At 38.9% G+C, this 21,914-nt stretch overlaps 1 pseudogene; it reads left to right on the forward strand.

Moving 5' to 3' along the window:
• Positions 1-5,980: 5,980 nt before the first annotated feature.
• On the forward strand, positions 5,981-7,016 carry LOC125340862 (annotated as a pseudogene).
• The last annotated feature ends 14,898 nt before the right edge of the window (positions 7,017-21,914 follow it).

The following is a 21,914-nucleotide window of genomic DNA, read 5'->3' on the forward strand; positions in this document are numbered from 1 at the left end:
GTCACGGGTCATGGCTGACTCCAACTTCCAATACAACAGCCATCACTAGCACAGTGTTTTTCTTTTTTCTTTTTGTTTTATCAATGTAGTTCTATTAGTAGTTCTAACAAGAGATCTCCTTTTAACATTAGAAACTGGGAGCAGTCCATGGACTAAAAAAAAAAAAAAGAAAAAAAAAAAGAAAGTGTTTTCTCACGAGAAAACATGTCAGGAAAAATAAAGAACACTTTCTACCTCTGTTTCAGATTTTTGAAACGCTTATTTTAAACCAAATTTTAATTTCTGTGTCCAAAATAAGTTTTAAGGACATCTGTTCTTCCATACGAAATAGGTTAGGCTGCCTATTTCTGAGCTCACGGAAAGGCTCTGCTTAGGATACTTTGCCTGCTGCCTTTTCCCTTAAGTGAGGAGTTTGGTGTTGCCTAGCAACTTGCTAACTTGTAAAACAACAACAACAACAACAACAAAAACCAATAACAACTTCAGCTTTCCCCTCACAGAAAGAAAGGAAGAAAAACAAAGTCAAGTCAGTGAAAGACAATCGTTAGAGTGTCAGGAGTAAATCTATCCGTGGCTTTTGTGAAGCACTTAAATGCAGCAACTTGTTTTAAGAAAAAAGAAAATGCACAATATACTTCCCAAAAGAGTTGCTACTTGCCTTTTCAAGCTGTTAACAGACATTTGATATTCTCTTATATGTTAGAGTAACATAATGTATCAACTCAAGGCTTTTTATTCTTTGTGATAAATCCTGTTTTACAATATCACAAAACAGGAACCAGCATTCTAATCAGATTTACTATGTCCGATATGGTTCAAGTAGAACTACTAGAGTTCGTTGAACACTAAAACTATGAAATGATTACTTTTTATATTAAAAAGACCATGGATTTAACTTAAGAAAAATCCAAATGCAGGATAGTAATTTTTGTTTACTTTTTTAACCAAACTGAATTTTTGAAAGACTATCGCAGGTATTAAAAAAGAGAGAGAGAGAGAAAAGCTGTTTTATCTAATACTGTAAGTAGTTACCATTTATGGAAAATGTAATCGTTTTAGAGTTAAGATATCTCCTCTCCGTGGTTAGGGAAAAAGAAAGCCCTTCCCCATTGTGGAATGTTGCCCTGGCTTTTTACGCTCCACACCATGCTTTTTTTGAGAATTATCTTAGGTAGCTGTAATGACAGAAATCAATTAGTTTGTCAGTTTGCAAATAGGCTTAGCACAGTAATCATCACTCTGGGTAGACTGAGATATTCTTTCACAACAGATAAATGGTCTGTAACACTGTAAGATACCAATCTTTACAACTCTTTAATCAGTTTTATTTTTGTACAGTATTAGTGACCTAAGTTATTTTACTGTCCTGTTTTTGTAAATCAAATGAAATTATAAGAGGATTCTGACAGTAGGTATTTTGTACATATGTATATATGTTGTCCAAATAAAAATAATAAATGATAAAGACCCAATTGTTGCAGCTGTTATGTGTTCTAAAGGGGCTGGAGCTTTGTGAATTTATGCTCACAGATTTTTAGGATAAGTGCAAAGGTAGTTTTATCCTGTACATTTCAACACACCCCATGTTTGTATCAACTCATGACTTTTTCCTCTTTCCAAACCTGGGCAGGGGTGGGATGGGGGGAGGAAGAGGGAGGGAATGGAATGGAGCCCATTTGAAATCACTGTTATAAGGTCATGACTTAAGTGAAATCACTGTATTTTGGCTGGAAGGGAATTAGTTAGGGGTTTTCCTGTTCTGGGGCTTGAACTCAGGACCTGGGTGTTGTTCCTGAACTTTTCGCTCAAGGTTAGTACACTACCACTTGAGCCACAGCTCTCCTTCTGACTTTTTGGAAGTTTATTGGAGATAAGAGTCTCATGGACTTTCAAACTTCGATCCTTAGGTCTCAGCCTTCTAAATACCTAGGATTACAGGTGTGAACCACCAGTGTGCAACTGTTTTTAGTGATGTAAGTTTATTTGTAACCTATGGACTCCAAACAAATATGACCACATTCACTTTCTTATTTCTTGTGCTCTGAGGTAGAAAAAAATATTTCTGCCACCTACTACAAAGGCAATGCCAGCAACAGGGATAGCCAAGCCCTTGGGTAAAGCCCTTGTAGAAAGATCCTTTCTCTTCCTTTGGTAATTGGTATAGAGGTAGAGACTCTTAACAACTTTGCCAGCTTTGGCTACATAGATTAGGTTTACTCTGAGCTTAAATAATTGGAGGGTAAGTCCATCCTGTTGTACTTTTTCTCTGAAAGTAAAAATCTTCATTGATTCCAACTAACACTAAACAAGCCATACACACGCCAGTTAAGTACAATTAGTCCTTTCCTATGTTTGAATGAGGATAATCACAAATTTGCTTATTTTAAGACACAAATAGTTGCTCTTGGGTTGTGTCAGGAGAGCACCAGAGCATGCAGGTTTCCTTCTGAAGCCAGCTCGAAACAATCACATTTTCCACAGCAGTACAGCAGGCTTGTTTAATCCTAGGAAGAGCCTTAGGGTCTTACATCTCTTTTGCATTTTTTTTTCTAGCTGTGCGCAACCCCCACCCCAAGTTGGAACCTTTCTTCATTTTCCTGAAGCAGCAGGATGCCAGCCCTTACCACCTTACCGCCGCCCCCCCCCCCCCCGCCCCCCAGTTTTGGAACCTTCTCAGTTGGTCTCTTTCCCAGCATGCTCACAGACTTTTATAGCCTGGTTTAGGCTGCACTCTTTTCTCTTTGGCATTAATTAAATATACATTTGATAGACCAGAAGATTTCTAAAATAGACAGGGGTCTCCCCCGAGAGGAAGTGCTAAATTGTTATAGTTCCTTCAAGCACTTTAAATTTTTTTTCTAGGATGTATTCAGTAATTTCATTATGTCATGTTTATGCTGTCCAAGATTCTAACCACTGTCCCCATTTTGAAAGGAGCAAGGGTAATGCATTTGAAATTGACTGATTTCTCCATCTTTGTGAATTGCAATCAGTACTGATGTATAATCTATTGTCCCTAAGTGCCTCTGACAATGACTGAGCATGTTATTTTTTCCCTGTAGATATTATATAGTAACTTAAAAAGCTTACAACTTTCTGCATTTCTGTATTGGTCTTAGATAATCAGGCTTGGGTTTTGGTTTTGATATCTCAAAAAGATAATTTTCGGTTACCGCCATCTATTGAAATTCTTACTGATCTCTAAGGAATTTACCTAAATAGCAACCCAAAATTCACTGGGCATTTCAGCGAGGTTAAGGTTAATTTTTACTACTGAAATTTATCATTGGTATTTGTTTTTCTTTAGAATCATGTGAAGGAATGCCTCAACATTTAAATGTTTTCTTTTTTAAAGTGTCCTCTGGCATCAATGTCTGAGATTTTGCAAACACACACACACACACACACACACACACACACACACACACCCCTGAGAATAAGACACAATCTCAACCTTACATTAGTTTTGTTTTGTGCCAGTCCTGGGGCTTAAACTGTGGGCCTAAGCATTTTGCCCAAGGCTAGCACTCTATCACTTTGAGTCCCAACTCCACATCCTCTTTTTTATTTTGCTGGTCCTGGGGCTGTATCTCTGGGCCTGGGCACTGTCCCTGAGCTTTCGTGCTCAAGGCTAGTACTCTACCACTAGAGCCAAAGCTCTACTTCCAGCTTTTTTTTTTTTTTTTTTGGTGGTTGAGGATAAAAAGTCACACTGTGGGCATTTTACCTAGGGCTGGAATCGAAGCAAGATTCTCAGATCTCAGCCTCTTAAGTAGCTAGAATTAAAGGCATGAGCCACCAGTGCCCAGCTCCAAGCTTACTTCTTTTTTTCTTTTTGCCTGTCCAGGGCTGAAACTCAGGGCTTGGGCACTGTCCCAGAGCCTCTTTGTCCTCAGAGCTAGTGCTCTACCACTGGATCCACTGCACCACTTCTGGCTTTTTCTGAGCATTTTATTGGAGATAAAAGTCTCACAGCCTGGGCTGGCTTTGAACAACAATCCTCAGATAGCCTTCTGAGTAGTCGGGATTACAGGCATGAGTCACTGGTGACTTGTTAAGCTTATTTTTCTAAAGCTGGTTTTTCATTTGGTTTTCTCAGTTCTACAATACCCCTCCCCCACCCTCATTCACAGAGTTTCAAATCTTTTTTTTTTTGCCAGTCCTGGGGCTTGGACTAGGAGCCTGAGCACTGTCCTTGGCCTCTTTTTGCTCAAGGCTAGCACTAGTGCCACTTCTGGCTTTTTCTATATATGTGGTGCTGAGGATTGAGGAATCGAATCCAGGGCTTCATGCATGCTAGGAAAGCATTTGACAGCTAAGCCACATTCCCAGCCCCAGTTTCAAATGTTAATAGTCACACTGTACACAGAATTATGTCTGAAAACAATGTTACATATTTACAAGTGCTAAACTAACAACTATATTACTCATTTAAGGAAGTTGAATTAGTTTCCTAATTTTCTGCAGACAAGGAAATGGAGGTAAGGAAAGAAGTGAGTGATTGACTAAATTATAGAGTTTTTCATGGGAAAATTTTACACTCATGAGTAATGAAGAACGAAAGTCAAAGGATTCTATTCATGTATTCAGATGATGGACACTGATGTTAGTTATAGAAGGTTGAGTCAATCTTTTCCTTGTTTTTAACTGGCATTTTATATATGTTACATATGATATAGATATATATGCTATATATTTATGTAATATATCATGTGTAATATATAACACATATGAACATAGCAAATTTTTTGTTAAATGTAATTTATATATAGCATATATACATATATGTAAATATATATATAGCATACAACATGATGCTTTAAAATAGGTTTACTTTGTAGAATGGCCAAGTTTACTCAATTAAGTGGTGAGAGTTGGAAACTTGCAATAAAAAAGAAAATCAAGAAGGAAGAAGTCAGGCTTGGAACCACAATGAGCCCCGAAGACATTTGTTTTGAAATCTTGGCTCCAGCTGTGCCCGATCCAAGCTTTACCTCTTCACATCTCAATTACAACTGTAATGAGCTTCTGGTTTTGCTTAATCTAGTTTAACTCGTCAGGCTTCTATAACTTTCAATCAAGAATTCTGCCACAATTACAATGTTGGTGAGAAGATACTGTAATAGCCATGGAACAACAAAATGGTTATTTTATATTTTTATCTTCTGTAAGTGAAATACTGCCAGGTGTGGCGGCACACTCTTTTACTCCCAGCACTCAGGAGGTAGGGGCAGAAGAATCTTCAATGAGAGGCCTGCATGGGCTACCTAGCTAGATCATATGTCATAAAACCGAAATCAAACTATGTTGAAATGATTCTTTTCTGACCATTTTTCCAGAATGCAATGTGGGATGGAGGACTTTCAAGGTGATTCTAATGCACTGAAGATCTCTCCTTTCTGGCTCCTCAATAGAGTTAAATTATTTATGCTCATTCTGCTATTTAAGCAGTTTTTCCATTGCTTAATTTACATCATGATAACATCTGTTCACTCCAGAGCAATTACCAAATTAAAAAAATTTTTTTTTTGGTCAGTAGTCACTTTGTTCTCTAAGTTACACATTTTCTTCAGAGAAATTATCTCAAAACCTTTCTCGATACTGCTATTTTTCTTATATTCAGGCAGCCTTTAATATGATTTCTTCAAAAAGAAAACCCTTAAAAAGGCTAGTGAAATGGAGGACATGTATTTAATAAGATAATCCATTTTATGGCATTTTCCTGAAACAAACAACAAAACCCTTTTTGTAGGCATCAGATTCAAACACATGTCTAGATTATTTATCATTAGTATTCTCTAGAGAAGAGGCTGGATACACCCTAAATGTACACCACAGAGGCTCAGTTAAATTATGACAAATTTAGAAAATGAAATAAAACTGCTGTGGTAAAGAATGAGGTAGAGAGTCTGCCAGAAGGAGCCCTTGGTGAAGGATAATGCTTTCCTGGTGAGCGCCTGAGGACAGAGCTTTGTCCACCATGAATGTCACTCCAATAGTCGAGTCATGAGATCAAGTTTGCTGAGGAGCAGTTGCCCAAGCATGGATGGACTCAAGGCAAAGGCCTGGGCCGGAAGGAGAATGGCATCACTCAGGCCCTCAAAGTGACCCTGAAGCAGGACACTCATGGGTTTGGGCATGGCCCTGCTAAGGAGTTCACAAACCACTGGTGGAATGAACTCTTCAACAAGACAGCAGCCAATTTAGTAGTAGAAACTGGACAGGATGGAGTACAGATAAAGCGCCTTTCTGAAGAGACTTCCAATCAAAAGTGCTCCAAACCCAATTTATTGTATCAGAAGTTTGTGAAGACAGCCGCATTTTCAGGTGGAGAGAAACCAGACAAAGACGTGGAGAGCAGCAGTGATGAAGATAACCAGGGACCCATACCTCCAAAGATCCCGACAGATGAAATGCTGCTCCAAGCCTGTGTGTGAGGGGTGAACGGCACACAGGCTGCCTGTCTTGGGATTACAATGAAGGCCAAGCTCGCTCGGCTAGAAGTCCAGGTGCAGGCCTTCTTGGCTGGTCTTAAAGGCCAGGACACTGGAGGCTACTCTCAACCACAGAGTGAGAGCAAACCCATCCCAAAAAAGAAGAAAAAAAAAAGGAAGCAGAAAGATGAAGAAACTATAGCAACTGAAAATTCAGGTGAAGAGTACCTAGAACAAATCAACCAGAGCTTCAGCAAGAGCAAGAAGGAGAAGAAACAGCATCAAGAACCATTCTTAGAGGAGGGAGAAGGAATAACTGTAGGGTGTGAGGAGGAAGAGGCTGTAGGAACAAGTGGGCTTAAGAAACTGAAGAGCAGAGAACAATCCAATGGGTCCCTCAGGAAAAAGAAGAGAAAGAAGAGGCAGCACCACGAAGAGGAGGAAATGGGAGTCTTCAATGATGGAGAAAGAGGCGAGGAGGCTGCAGATAGTGTCAGGACAGAAGAGGTAGAGAGCAACACACACATTGATGTGTACAGCAAAAGCAAATGTAAGGTCAGCGACCTTACATTATGTATCTAAAACCAAACAACTACTAAACATGAAAAGGTCTAAAATAGACCTCTCAGTGGATCACAATAGCTGAAAAGCTATGTATGTATGATCATGTAAGACAAGGATAAGCAAACTCTATTGTTGACGTTATATTTAAAGTTCTAGGTGAATTTCCTTTGGCGTATGTCACGTGGCTACTGTATATGTTTTTGGTACACTGGGAATTGTATATATGCCTACCTGATCTAGGGAAGGGAAAGAAAAACGAGGGTGTAAGATATCACAAGAAATATACTCACTGCCCTTTATGTAACTGTACCCCAACACCTTGTCAACAAAATTTAATCAATAAAAAAAAAAAAGCAAAAAGAAGAGCCATCGTAAGCAAGAGGACTTGAACACAGAGGAGGAAGGAGGGTTGGAGACTGCTTTAGATGACAGGACTAGGGAAGCAGAAAGCAGAGCTAGAACTGATAGCAGAAGCAAGAAGAAAAGAAGAAAGCATCAGGAAGAACAGGAGGAAGTTTTGGGTATAAATCCTGAAGATGAGGATGATAGGACTAACGAAGTAAAGAGCAGAGGTAAAAGACAGTGGTCACTTCTAGAGGAAGAGAGAGCTAGAGTCGAGTGACCAGAGAGTCAAAAAGAAGAAATTGAGATACTGAAAGTCCAGTCAAGGTGGGGCTCAATCAGTTACTTTCCAGTTGTACCTCCAGAGAAAGCTGTGTTGAAGAAGGACTTCTGACACCCATCTCATTTCCCAAAGAGGAATCTGAATTCTGGAACTTGCAGTCTGCTGAGAAGACCAAAGTGCTGTGCCTTTGTTGAGAAGTTCTGTTCTTAGCATGTCCCTTAACAAAGAGCCAAGAAGCTAAAAGACAAGGAGTGCTGGGGGCTGTGGGAAGAATACAGATAGGGGTATATGCATATGCAGGAACATCCATGTTAAAGAAGCTGGAAATATAGACTTTATGTGACATTCATGTTTTAATATTCTGAAGACTAAGGAAAACACGAATTCAGATCTGTGGACAGCTGACAGGCTGTACCAAATGATTATTAATAAATGTGAGCTTGGGCTGAGTGTCAATGACTCATGCCTATAATCCTAGTTGCTCAGGAGGCTGGTGTTCAAAGCCAGTCCAGGAAGGAGTCTGTGAAACTTATTCCGTTAGACACCAAAAAGCGGAGCTGTGGCTCAGTGGTAGGTAAAGCACTAGCCTTGAGCAAAAAAGCCCAGGGATAGTGCTCAGACCCTAGAGTTCAAATCCCAGTACTGGCATCACATTTAAAGAAAAGTCAGCTTGGACTCTCCATTTCCAGCCTGGGAAGGACCTAAGTAGAAACTAAAATTTTCCTTGGAAAAAAAAAAGAGTGAGGTAGAAAATATGAGTGACAGCAAACAAGTTATTGAATAAACTACCTTCCAGCACATTCTGAATGCAAAGTACTGCCATAGTAGATAAGGACACAGATAGGGACATTGGGAAGACCAGGCTTCTGATTCTATTGCTATTGGTAAAGCTTTTGAAGAGTATATTTTTAATAAAGAAAAGTGCACATATATAAGCACAATAAAGAGTAATTTAAACTGGCTACCATTCCACTAATGTTTGCTTTGGAAATTTCTGGAAGTCTACCTAACACAGTGATAAAAAGTGATTGTCTCTGGGAAGGGGAGGGCACTAGAGGTAAGAGGGAAACTTCCTTATTGGCCTTTTGTGTAGGACCTGAATATTTTATCCCCATCCATATTTTCCAGTGAAAATGCACTGGTTTTAAAAAGAATCAAAAGAGGCAGTATTTATAACCTTTATGCTAAGTTAGGAAAGCATTGTTTCTTAAGATATAATAATCATTGCTGGATGAAAAGCTGCAAAACTGTGCATGGAAATAGTCATTTCCCACCAAGTCTGTTGGATTTTGCATGGCAAATAACTAGTTTTCCACAAGACTTGTTGGTTAAAACCAGAGCAAGAGGTAACCAAAACCAGAAAAGCATCAAGAAAAGGGGATCTGTCATAGTATTCATGCTATTAAAGAAGTCCAAATAGAGGATGGATTGTGAGAAGTTTTTTGAGTCTATCCTAAGAAAACAAAAAAAAATAATGATTAATATGCTGATAAGTTTATGAAAACCTTCAGGATAAGAAAAGAAGTTTATCAGGTGAATAGTACTGAAATATCTGGCATTGTTTCAATGACAATGGCAAAATCAAAGCTGTTGAATAGTAGTAGTGGGGTGAGTGAGAGTTAAGAGAAGGGATAAATCTGATGAAAGTACCATATAGGCACGTGTGAAATAGCATGGTGAAAACCCTTTGAACCATTAGCACACACCATTAAAAAATGGATGATAGGAATTTAAGACAGGTCCTGTCTGGGGTGTGGGTACTAGATGGAGTGGGAAGGTGAATGGAGAGTGTGAAAGTGGTCAGAATACTTTTTGTGCTTGTGTGAAAATGGAACAAAGAAGTTCTTTGAGATTGGTGTGGGAAGGGGGATTGGAGCAGAGGATCAGCGAATGATCAAGTGACACACTGTGTGTTTATATGGATAAGTCCACATGAAACCCTCTTGTACAACTCACTGATGCTACTAAAAATGAGGGTGGGGGAAACCCAAGGAAAGTGGTGAGGCAGGAACTGTTTCTCAGGCATGCCATCACTTAAACCAGGCTCACTTCCTAGTACCCGATGTTAGAGGGTATCAAAGCAGGAGGCCCACTTAGAGTGGGGTGTCAGGGACACTGTACAAATGAGGTGAACCCTGTACTTGAACCATATCCATTCAGAGACATCACACACACACACACACACACACACACACACACACACACACACACACACAGAAGCTATGAACAGTTCATTTTTCAGATAAGAAGTGAGAGCAAGGGAGAGTGAGACAGGCCTCCCAGATTTGTCCAGAATGGTCTCAGAGAGTAAAGCAAGGAAAGGAGATGGGCATTTTAAATTATTATTTTGATTTTATATTGTTGTTGGAAGTATGCTTGTAAAGTGATATGGCCTATAAAGTGTAGATGATTTTTTTTTTTTTGCCAGTTCTGGGGCTCGGACTCAGGGCCTGAGCACTGTCTCTGGCTTTTTTGCTCAAGGCTAGCACTCTACCACTTGAGTCACAGTGCCACTTCCAGCCTTTTCTATATATGTGGTGCTGAGGAGTTGAACCCAGGGCTTCAGGTACACGAGGCAAGCACTTTACCAATAGGCCATATTCCCAGCCCGATAGAGTAGATTTTATTTTCACATTACAACAAAAACAGGTGCCAGTGATTCATGCCTATAAATCCTAGCTACTCAGGAGGCTCAGATCTGAAGATCTCAGTTTGAAGCCAGCCACGACATGAAAGTATGTGAGACTCTTAGCGCCAAATGAATCACAAAAAAAAAAACAGAAATGGTCCTGTGGTTCAAGTGGTAGAGCACCAGCCTTGAGCAAAATGAGCTTAGAGACAGCACCCAGGCCCACAGTTCAGGCCTCAGGACCAGGAAAAAAAAAAAAAGAACAAAAAGAAACAGTATAAAAAAAAGAGACAAAGACAATTCATTAAGCCAAGCATTCCAGTATTCTGTTTAAGGAAGTCAGAGAATAATGCACAAAGCTAGACTCAGGCTCTAGTCAGCTGAGAAACCATTCTCCATCCTCTGCAATGATGATATATGGATCATTTTGAGTTTAAAACCAATGTTTTCTAGAGAATCTTTTAGTTTCTTAATCTACATCAAAATAATCTTACAGTGCTTCTCAGGAGCTGGTATCTGTCAACACAGATATTACATATAACAGGGAGTGCCTTTGGGTTGCTCCAAATTTCCCTCCTTGGTCCCAAAGCAACGATGATGACTGATCATCATTACCATGGGTATAAGGTAGGGAACTCACACAGGGTGGGGCTCAGAGGGCCTGTTCTGGGCTTACTGCTCTGCTGTCACTATTTCAAAACTATTAAGGAGGCTGGGTGCTGGTGGCTCTCACCTATAATTTTAGCTACACAGTTCAAAGCCAGCCAGATCAGGAAAGTTTGTGAGATTCTTCTCTCCAATTAATGGCCACAAATCTTCAGAAATGGAGCTGTGGCTCAAGTGGTAGAGTGCTAGCCTTGAGGAAAAAAAAAAAAAGCTCAAGGACAGTGCTCAGGCTGTGAGTTTAAGCCCTAGGACCAGCACCAAAACCAAAACAACAAAAACTCCAAAAAAAACACCAAAAAACAAAACCCAAAAAACAAAAGAAAACCCCAAAACCTATTTATAATTCTGAACAAAGAGCTCTATGTTTTCGTTTGTACCAGGCTCTGCAAATTATATAACTGGTTCCCAAAGTCATATTTGAGTTCAGGTATCAACTTCTTCATAGATGCTGTGGTCAGCATCTATTTTGTAACTTCATGGTTGTGATCTACTGGACTTGAAGATAGAGAAATTAACAATTAAAACAAAACAAACACAAAAAAACTCATGTGGCCCTTGTACCTAAGATTCTTCAGAGGTTCCATCTTATTTAGTCCAGAGCAATCTTTCTGAACAGTATTATTCACATTTGAGGGAGGAGGAAAAACAGACCCAGAAAGATTAAGTGATTTGCACACACAAACCCTGAAAGGCAGCACTGTGAATTATGTGAAGTGATTGCAAACATGTTTGGAATATGAATATAAATAATACCCTAAGGGGACTTCCAGAAAGATAAAGACATCCTTTTATAAGTCTTTTTTCTCCTCTAAATCTACTAAAATGGGAAAAAGCAATCAGAAACTAGATTTTTTAAAATCATAAGATTAGTACATAGTTATGGTCTCACAAAAATGTAAGAAGATTATGTTATACACATGAGCTGGTCTGCAAGAGGAAGCCTAGTAGCCTATCAACCTCCACCCGGAGCAGGTGCAGAATTTTTAAAATAGATTCAGAATGATGCTACTGAAAACTCTTGCTTAAAAATCAGAAACACCAATGGTAAAGCTGTGTCATAGGAAAAATGGGGGAAATATCCTCCCTTAAAAGGCCATTGAAATGGAAGGGATGTATTTAAGAACTCAAAATGAAAGTTGCCCCTATCCTGACTCTGTAAATATCTACATCAGATTGAGTCTTTGCATCACCCAAAATCCAGCACAAGTTCTATGTCTCTGTACAGTGTGTGTGGGTAAAAGGGTATACTTGGAGAGTTGAGAAGAATTCATAATATTTGGGGTCAAAATGGTATTAAATAGAGTTCATCTCATTCCATTCAAATCTGAATTACATGCAAGGAAATAAACTATACAGAATGATGCAGGGAGATTGAAAAAATAAGATAAATAATACAAAGAAAGTAAGAAGGAAATAATCAAGTAACATAATAAAAACACTTAATTGTGTGTATGTGTGTGTACCAGTCCTGGGTTTGAAATCAGGACCTGAGTGCTGTCCCTTAGCTGTTTTGCTCAAGGCTAGCATTCAACTACTTTAGCCACATATTCAGTTATGGGTTGTTTTTTTTTGTGTGTGTGTGGTTAGTTGGAGATAAGTCTCAAGGACTTTACTTTGAACTGTGATCCTCAGATCTCAGCTTCATGAGTAGCTTAGGAATACAGGTGTGAGCCCCTGGTGCCCAGCTGTTAGACATACCCCTTTAAAGTTAAAAATCAAGTGCTGGAGGCATGGTTCAGATGATAAAGTGCAAGTCAAAGAGCTAAAGCATCTGATAGCCAGTTCAAGTCCCAGTCTCAGAAAAAAAATCAGAATATAAGACTAAAGGAGATGAGGAAGATGAAAAACATGGGTAAAATTTAAGCTGATAGAAGATTACAGAAACGAAAACCATTTAGAAATAGTATAATATAGAATGAACACAAGGCATTTGAGTCACGGCTAAAAAAGACAACGTCTGACTAAAGGGGAAATCTTACATACAGTGTGATAGAAAAAGGAATTAAAGTTATTAAATGGAAAATATTGGCTAGAGAAGACAGGAACAAATATGCATATTACCTGGTGTTTCTGAAGAAAAGCTGATTTGATAAAAGAACCAAAAATATAGTAGAAGAAAACTCGCTTGAACTCCACAAAAGTATCTCCAAATTTAAGGATTAAAAAGGCTCTCTACTTAGTAGCCCTCACAAACAAACAAAAATACTAGAGAGGAAAAGATTTTTTTTTTTTTTTGCCAGTCCTGGGCCATGGACTCAGGGCCTGAGCACTGCCCCTGGCTTTTTTGCTCAAGCACTCTGCCACTTGAGCCACAGCACCACCTCTGGCCGTTTTCTATATGTGGTTCTGGGGAATCAAACCCAGGGCTTCATGTATACGAGGCAAACACTCTTGCCACTAGGCCATATTCCCAGCCCAGGAAAAGACTTGTAAAGTTACTAATAAAGACTAATTTAAATTACTAATAACTCAGGCTAATAAATATGTCCCAATTGGAAAATGAAGTAAACAAGTTTTCCACTTCCATAGTAACAGTGAGGAAGGGAAGCGTGACACTGTCCAAAAGAAACAGACTCATTACCTGACTTAAGTAACTGTAACCCCTCTGTACATCACTTTTATAATAACAATAAAAAATTTTAAAAAAAGAAATCATAACTATAACTGCAGAAAATCTAGAAGCTGGTCATACAGAATATAGGGTTTTGCTTCGTAGCTTTATCTGGCTTGCATCTTGGGATCTTCTTGTCTTTAACACACTGGTGACAATATATGTGTTATTTTATTTTACTTGGGTGTTTGGAAACAAGGCTCTGATATACATAGCCTTAGGCTTTGAACTCCTGTTTCTTCAGCCTAGGCATCCAAAGAGCTGAGATTATAGGTATGTGTCAGCATGCCTGACTAAATGCATCTTAATAAGAATGCCAGGTGACATAGGTGGTCATTCTATGTAGCAGGAAGCAAATCTCATAAAGGCAAAACAATAATAATATAGTAATAAATACATTACAATAATAAATAATAAAACAAAAACCCTCAAGAAACCTCCTTTATGTTATGATTGTCCTGCCATGAAAAGTCTTTTATTTTTTTGTCAGTCCTGGAGCTTGGACTCAGGGCCTGAGCACTGTCCCTGGCTTCTTTTTGCTCATGGCTAGCACTCTGCCACTTGAGCCAGAGTGCCACTTCTGGCCTTTTCTATATATGTGGTGCTGAGGAACCGAACCCAGGGCTTCATGTATACGAGGTAAGCACTTTTGCCACTAGGCCATATTCCCAGCCCAAGTCTTTTATTTTCAATGTCTATTTTTTCCCTCATAGAAATGTGTTTGTTTTGCTTTCTCTCCTGGGCTTGAACTCTGCCCTGGGCACTGTCCCTGAGTTTCATTTACTCAAGGCTAGTACTCTACCACTTGAGCCACAGAATCATTTCTGGCTTTTTTGAGTTTATTTGAGATAAGAGTCTCATGGACTTTGCAGCCTGGGCTGGCTTTGAACTGCAGTCCTCAGATCTCAGCTTCCTTAGTAGCCAGGATTGCAGGTGTGAGCCCACAGGCAACAGGCTCCTCATCCAACTTTTTAATTCTGCAATTAGTATTTATCAAATTAACAACTTTTCATAGCTTTGGTGTGTTATAATTAGACAACAAATTACACTATTTAAAGCATATGATTTGATAAGGTTTGACATATTCGTACGTCCTTAAAACCAACAAGACTAAAATAATGAATATACATTCACCCTCAAAGTTTCTTGTGGACATTTAAAACTGCTCTCTCCCATTTTTTTCATTCTCTCTACCATCAGCCCAGGAAATCACTAACGTGGTAACCATATGTGAGTTTGCATTTCCTATATTTAAAATATAAATAAAATGAAATGCACATTATTTTGTGTGAGATCTTCCATGCTTATCAATGCATCTATGGATAGATTTGCCTTGTCTCAAAGCTAGTTATTACAAAGAAAGCTTGCATGAGCCTTCATGTAAAAATGACTGTTATTCCTCTAATATATTATCTTGGCAATGTTTTTATCCATACAGTATTAGATATTGAACTTGGACCCTTGCACCCGAGCCACACCTCAAGTCTTTTTGCTTTTAGTTTGTTTTTCAGATGAGGGTCTCAAGCTATCTTTGCTGGGCTGGCCTTGAACAGGGATCCTATTCTCTTACCTCCACCTCCTGAGTATAGCATCCTGACAATTTTGTTGAAAATAAGTTGCTCAGAGATAATGCTTCTTGGAAGCTGCTAATATAAGTCCTCCATCTTTGTTTTCTTTTCAAACTTTTCTGAGTTATTAGTTCGATCTTCTGGATTTCGATATAAATTTTAGGATCATTTTGTTAAACACTATACAAATGCTGACTCAGATTTTGATTGGGAATCTACTGAATACAGATATCTATTTGCAAGAACTGAGATCTAAACAGTAGTTTCTCAAATATGAACAAAGCAGAGCTCTCCATTTACTTAGAGACCAGTTACCATAACTAATGCTTTGAAGCTGACATTATATCCTACATTTTTTATACTCATTTCTTGATTCCAGTAAGCTTTGTAAAGATTTCATCAGATTTTGACTTATACAGGATCATGTCATTTGCAAATAAATAAGTACAAATAAGCCAAAACATAATAATTATTTATTCCTTTTCCAATATGGATGTTTCCTCCCTCTCTTCTTCTTTTTTTTTTTTTGGCCAGTCCTGGGCCTTGGACTCAGGGCCTGAGCACTGTCCCTGGCTTCTTCCCGCTCAAGGCTAGCACTCTGCCACTTGAGCCACAGCGCCGCTTCTGGCCGTTTTCTGTATATGTGGTGCTGGGGAATCGAACCTAGGGCCTCGTGTATCTAAGGCAGGCACTCTTGCCACTAGGCCATATCCCCAGCCCCCCCTCCCTCTCTTCTTGCTTTAATTGTACTCCCTGGTCTTTTCAATGATGTGTCTTTGTTTTGTTTCTTCTGTAGTGGGAAAAATTACTCCATTTTTCACCATTAAGTATGATGCTGGCTGTAGTATGTTATGAAAGTATAACTGGAAATGAGTGCCTATGAGTTAGCTTTTTTTGTCTTACAGTGGTGTTGGGGGCCAGCCAGCTAAGGGCCTCATGCACACTAAGTGAACAGTCTACTTACTGTTGAGCTGCACCTATAGCTACTATTAAAAAAATAGTATATTGGGCTAGAACATGGCTAAGTGGTGCTCTTCCACTTAGCTTACCAAGTGCAAGGCCCCTGAAGGTTTTTGTCTGGTTTTAAAGTATCTCCAATGTTTACATTACTAATTCAGTAAAAAATAAAATAAAAGCCACTGAGCATTAATTTGAGGAGAAGAAATTTTCTGTTGATTTTGAGGCAGGGTGGGCATTGATCTCTCACAACTACAATCCCAGCTACTCATGGGTAGAAGTTAGCCTTAAGCAGGACAGTCCATGAAAGTCAACTCCAGCTAACTACCAAAAATCCAGAAGTAGAGATGTGAATTAGAGGTGTGGTAGAGCCTTGAGCAAAAAACAAAAACAAAGCTCAGGGACAGTGCCCAGGCCCTTAGTTCAAGCCTGAGTTCCAACACATACACACATCAATGACAGCTTTAATATACAACTAATGTACATTAATAAAAATTCTTAACAAAAATAGGTAGAAAGTAATCTTGGTATTTTGTCTTTTACAGCAGTAACAATAACATCCAAAGTGATATACATACATAGAAATGTTGACAAGAAATTATGGGTTATAGGCAATGTGATTAACTGGAGATACAACATATTGAGAAGACCTAATATTATGTAAGTAAGATTTCTTTGAAATATAAATTAACACAATTCCAAACAGTATCTCAGGAGGTTTGTGTTTGAAATGCTAAAATGATTTTAATGTTCACCTGGAAAAATGAACCTAGAAAAAGTAAATAATAAGAATTCTGACAAAGGAACAAGATTGACCACTTTTATACAGTCAAAACATGTACTATGGGGCTGGGGATATAGCCTAGTGGCAAGAGTGCCTGCCTCGTATACACGAGGCCCTAGGTTCGATTCCCCAGCACCACATATACAGAAAACGGCCAGAAGTGGCGCTGTGGCTCAAGTGGCAGAGTGCTAGCCTTGAGCGGGAAGAAGCCAGGGACAGTGCTCAGGCCCTGAGTCCAAGGCCCAGGACTGGCCCAAAAAAAAAAAAAAAAAAAAAACATGTACTATGAAGCAATAGTAATTAGTAGGTTGATAAACCCCAAATCACCCAAGATGGACATGTTCTATGTGATAAAGACTTTCAAACCAGTAAAGAAAAGATAAGATTATTAAATGTATGACAGGGCCTAATCTAGCTCTTCAGTGGGACAGCATGGAAGGGCTGGCAGTGACAGAGAGGTTGAAGAAGCTCAAGTCCTATTTCATTCTTGCATCAAAATCAATTACAGCCCAATATTTAAATGTAAAAACAAAATAAACTTAAGGAAACATGAATAAATTATTCATATTACCTGAAAGTGGAGAATGCTTTCCTGAAAATGATATACATTAGACTGAAGCATAGAACTAGAACAATTTAAAAAACAAGAACAAAAAACCCACCTGGGTGCCAGCGGCTCACGCTTGTAACCCTAGCTACTCAGGAGGCTGAGATCTGAGAATCTTGGGTCACAGCAGCCAGCCAGGTTCATCTGTGGAATTTTATGCCTCTATCAGAAAGAATGACATTGCCCCATTTGTAAGGAAATGGAAGGACTTGGAAAAAATTATACTAAGTGAAGTGAGCCAGACCCAAAGAAACATGGACTCTATGGTCTCCCTTATTGGGAATAATTAGCACAGGTTTAGGCAAGTCACAGCAGAGGATCACAAGAGCCCAATAGCTATACCCTTATGATCACATAAGATGATGCTAAGTGAAATGAACTCCATTTTATGAAAATGATTGTTATATCACAGTTGTAACTACTTACAACATCCCATGTGTATCTGTAGTTTCTACTATTGATGATGTTCGTGTATCACCTTCTTGTGATTGTATCTACACTATCTCTGTAATCTTATCTGAGTGTATGGGAAACAGTGTGTACTGGTATTAGAATTAGGAAATTCAAAGGGAATACCAAAATTGAGAGACAAAGGGTAAAATAAGAGAAACAACAACAAAAGCAATACTTGCAAAACTGTTTGGTGTAAGTGAACTGAACACCTCAGGGGGGGAAAGAGGGAGGGGGGAGGGGGGTATGAGGGACAAGGTAACAAACAGTACAAGAAATGTATCCAATACCTAACGTATGAAACTGTAACCTCTCTGTACATCAGTTTTATAATAAAAACTTAAAAAAAAAACCCACCTGGGTGCCAGCGGCTCACGCTTGTAACTCTAGCTACTCAGGAGGCTGAGATCTGAGAATCTTGGGTCACAGCCAGCCAGCCAGGTTCATCTGTGAGATTCTTATCTCCAATTAAGTACCAAAAAAGCCAGAAATGGAGCTGTGGCTCAAGTGGCAGAGCACCAGTCTTGCCCCCCCCAACCCCGGCGATTATGCCAATACAAAATTCCATTAAAAAAAAAAAAGCCAAAAGACAGGGGAAAACTAGACCTATATCTAGTTCACACTTGTAATCCTACCTGTTTGGGAAGCTGAGATTGGGAGGATCAAAGTTCAAGGCCAGCACAGGCAAAATGTTCATGGGACCCCATCACCATCAATAAAATGCTTGGTGCAGTAGTAAACACCTGTCAGCTATGCAGGCAGGATAAATAGGACTGAAGGTTCAGGCTAGCTGGGTACCAATTTGAGACTATTCAAAATGTAATGAAAGTAAAAATAAGGGCTGGGGATGTGGCTTTAGTGTGTTTGGCAAGCCTGAGGCCCTAACTTCAAATCTCAGTACTATCCCAGCCCCCTTCCCCCAAAATAATATATTGTGTAAAAGTTACAAATTGTGGATAAATAGCGATACACACATACATACACACCCCTTTCACTGGCTTAGGTGACATCACATATATTCATTAAAAATCAGGATGAAAAAGGCCCTACTAGAAAATGAGCACAGAACATAAGCAGGCCATTCAAAGAAATTTAAATGATTGAGAAATACAAATGAAGGCTCAGCTTCACTACTATAATAAACATTTCAAATTAAGGAGTAAAAGAAAATAGCTGTGCCTCACTATCTGTCCCTTGAGTATCTGTGGTTGTTCCTTTACATGGAGTGGTGGAATATTTGCTTATAATCTATATACATCCTCTTCAAATTTAATCATCCCGAGATTGCTTTTACTTTTGTTTCCCAGATATTCTGCTCACTGCTGAAATTCTCAGATGGAGAACTCATGGTTATGGAGTTCTTATTCTCATTTTGTTTCTTTCTCCTTTCTGTTTTATTTATTCTTTTTGCTTGTCAGAATTATAAGCATTAAAAAAAGATTTGTAATATCCAAGACATGGGAGCAAATTAATTGCAATAAGGCTGCATTACTCTAGCCAAGTGGCATAGCAAAGATGCTTATTTCTCTTCTACTTAATACTGCTAATGTGAATGTTCCAGGGAAATCTGCACAATTTTGTAGAGACCTTGTCATGATTGCAAGACCCTGTGATACTTTCTTTTCTCCTTCCTTCACAGCCTGTTGTTCTGTGTCAAGCAATCCTGCAGGGGTGGGCTAAGCATCTCCTCCAAAGTCTTTTGAGATGTGGACACCATGTTTCCACTGAACCCTTCCACTTGACCGTACCTTACTTCCAATTGATAAAGCTTCACTGTGACTTTCCAGGCTGGTATAAAGTATGTCCACAAGAGACAAGTTTTTTTTGTATGGACAAGGATTTACTATCTATGGGTCCCTGGCTTCTTTTCTCTACTGGCATTGTTAAAGGCAGGGATGGGGGTCACCAGAATTATGCCTTAAAGAGCTTAAGACAAGGTAGCTTGATTGCAATATATATATATATATATATATATATGTATGTATGTATGTATGTATATATACACACACATATATGAAAAGACTTTTTCCTGGTTCTCCATTAACTATATGTTATTGCATATATGAAAACATGCATATAAACAAGCTATTATGCTAGCCTTATTTAGAGAAGGGATTCCTTTTGTTGACTTGAAACTGAAAAGGTGACTTAAACTACTTGGAAAATTCTCTCTCCTCAATCTTTGTTTTTCTTTTTTTTTTTTTTCTTTTCTTTTTTTTTTGGCCAGTCCTGGGCCTTGGACTCAGGGCCTGAGCACTGTCCCTGGCTTCTTCCCGCTCAAGGCTAGCACTCCGCCACTTGAGCCACAGCGCCGCTTCTGGCCGTTTTCTGTATATGTGGTGCTGGGGAATCGAACCTAGGGCCTCGTGTATCTGAGGCAGGCACTCTTGCCACTAGGCTATATCCCCAGCCTCTCTCCTCAATCTTAATGAGATCACTGAGACTTTAAAACTAAGGCTTGAAATAATATTTAAAAAGATGAAACTTATCATTCCATCCCAACATTTCTTTCCTTACATTGGAATTAATTCTACCCCAAACCTTAGACTTGGCAGGAATGGCTACATTACTCTCAGTAACTCATTTCCTCACCTTTCACTCTGAATGCAGACTGAATGCCAAAAGTGTGTGAGTACCTCCCTGACAGATGGTGTAGTAGAAAGAAAACATCTTCTAGGTGTTTCTGACATGCATAGATTACCTATTTTGTAGCCAAAGCCAGCCAGAGCCCTCAGCTTCCCCAAGTCTAAGCACAGCTTTTAGTGAAGCTAAGTGATGTGACCCCAGGCTTTCTCTTAAGGATTAAACAAATCTGGTTTTAAGTACCTAAAAGTTCCGGCCAATCCATAGCAAATTATTTTGGAGCAATGAGGAAATCTAGTCATGTGTCTGTCATTTACCAATGGGGAAATTTCTTTTTTGTTCTGTTTTGGTTTTCTGCTGGTACTGAGGCTTAAACTCAGGGCCTGGGCACTGTCTCTTAGCAACCCCCTCCCCGCCCCCCCAGCTAGAGCTCTACCATTTGAGTTACACCTCCAAACCATCTTCCTTGCGAGCAGGAGCAGAATGGTTTTATTGGGGGGGGGGCGGGGAAGGGAACATTACTGAAGCTTAAACTCACAATCTCACTTGTTTTCCTGCACAAGGCTGGTGCCCTACCACTTGAGACACAGCTCCACTTCCAAGAGAAGGGAAAAGTTGTTAGGTGATTCCAATGTTGTATCATATAGTGAACAAGAGCTACAATGTGACTAGGTGATATAATTTTACGGGACCACCACCATACATGGCGCCAGTTTGTTGACTAACATTAACATGTTATTGTCAGGCACGGCGGTCATGACTCTAATACCAGCACTGAGGAGTCTACGGCAGGAGGACTACAAATTTGAGGCCAGACTCTATCTCCAAAAAGGAAAAGAAAAAAAGGGAAAAGCTATTATGTGACACATGGTGGTAATTCTATTTTGATACTTAGATGCTAGTTTCTCTAATTTACAATAAAGTTCTGCGAAGTTAACAAAGTTTATGAAAATACTTATTTCTGTACTGCCTAAAACACAATGAAAGCTACAAGGGTCTATTTCCTTCTAAAGAATACTGATGAATAAAACAGAACAATCTTTGTACTAATTTAGGATTAGGGTCTGGATTATGAAATACAGTATTTTAATTATTTTGAAGGTTTAAAATAGGAAGAGAAGCATATATAAATACAACAAGATTTATACTTGCCTTGTAAGTTTTGTTTCTTTAGATGGTTTAAACCATTTTTCATGAATGTTTATTGCATCATTTAGATTGTAATATCATTGCAGAAAGGCAAAGAACTACATTTTTATCTTTTTGGACATTAACAGGACTGCTTAACTATAAATGCTGATCGTTCCAGACATTTGGTTTTAAGCAAATCTGAAAACAAAATGACTTTACAAAAGTTGAACGTATAATTTAAAATTTTCATTTAAAAAACCATACTCAAAGAATATGAAAATATGTATTTATTACCAACAAAGTTG

Source organism: Perognathus longimembris, chromosome 1 (assembly GCF_023159225.1).
Source record: "Perognathus longimembris pacificus isolate PPM17 chromosome 1, ASM2315922v1, whole genome shotgun sequence".
Lineage (NCBI taxonomy): Eukaryota > Metazoa > Chordata > Mammalia > Rodentia > Heteromyidae > Perognathus > Perognathus longimembris.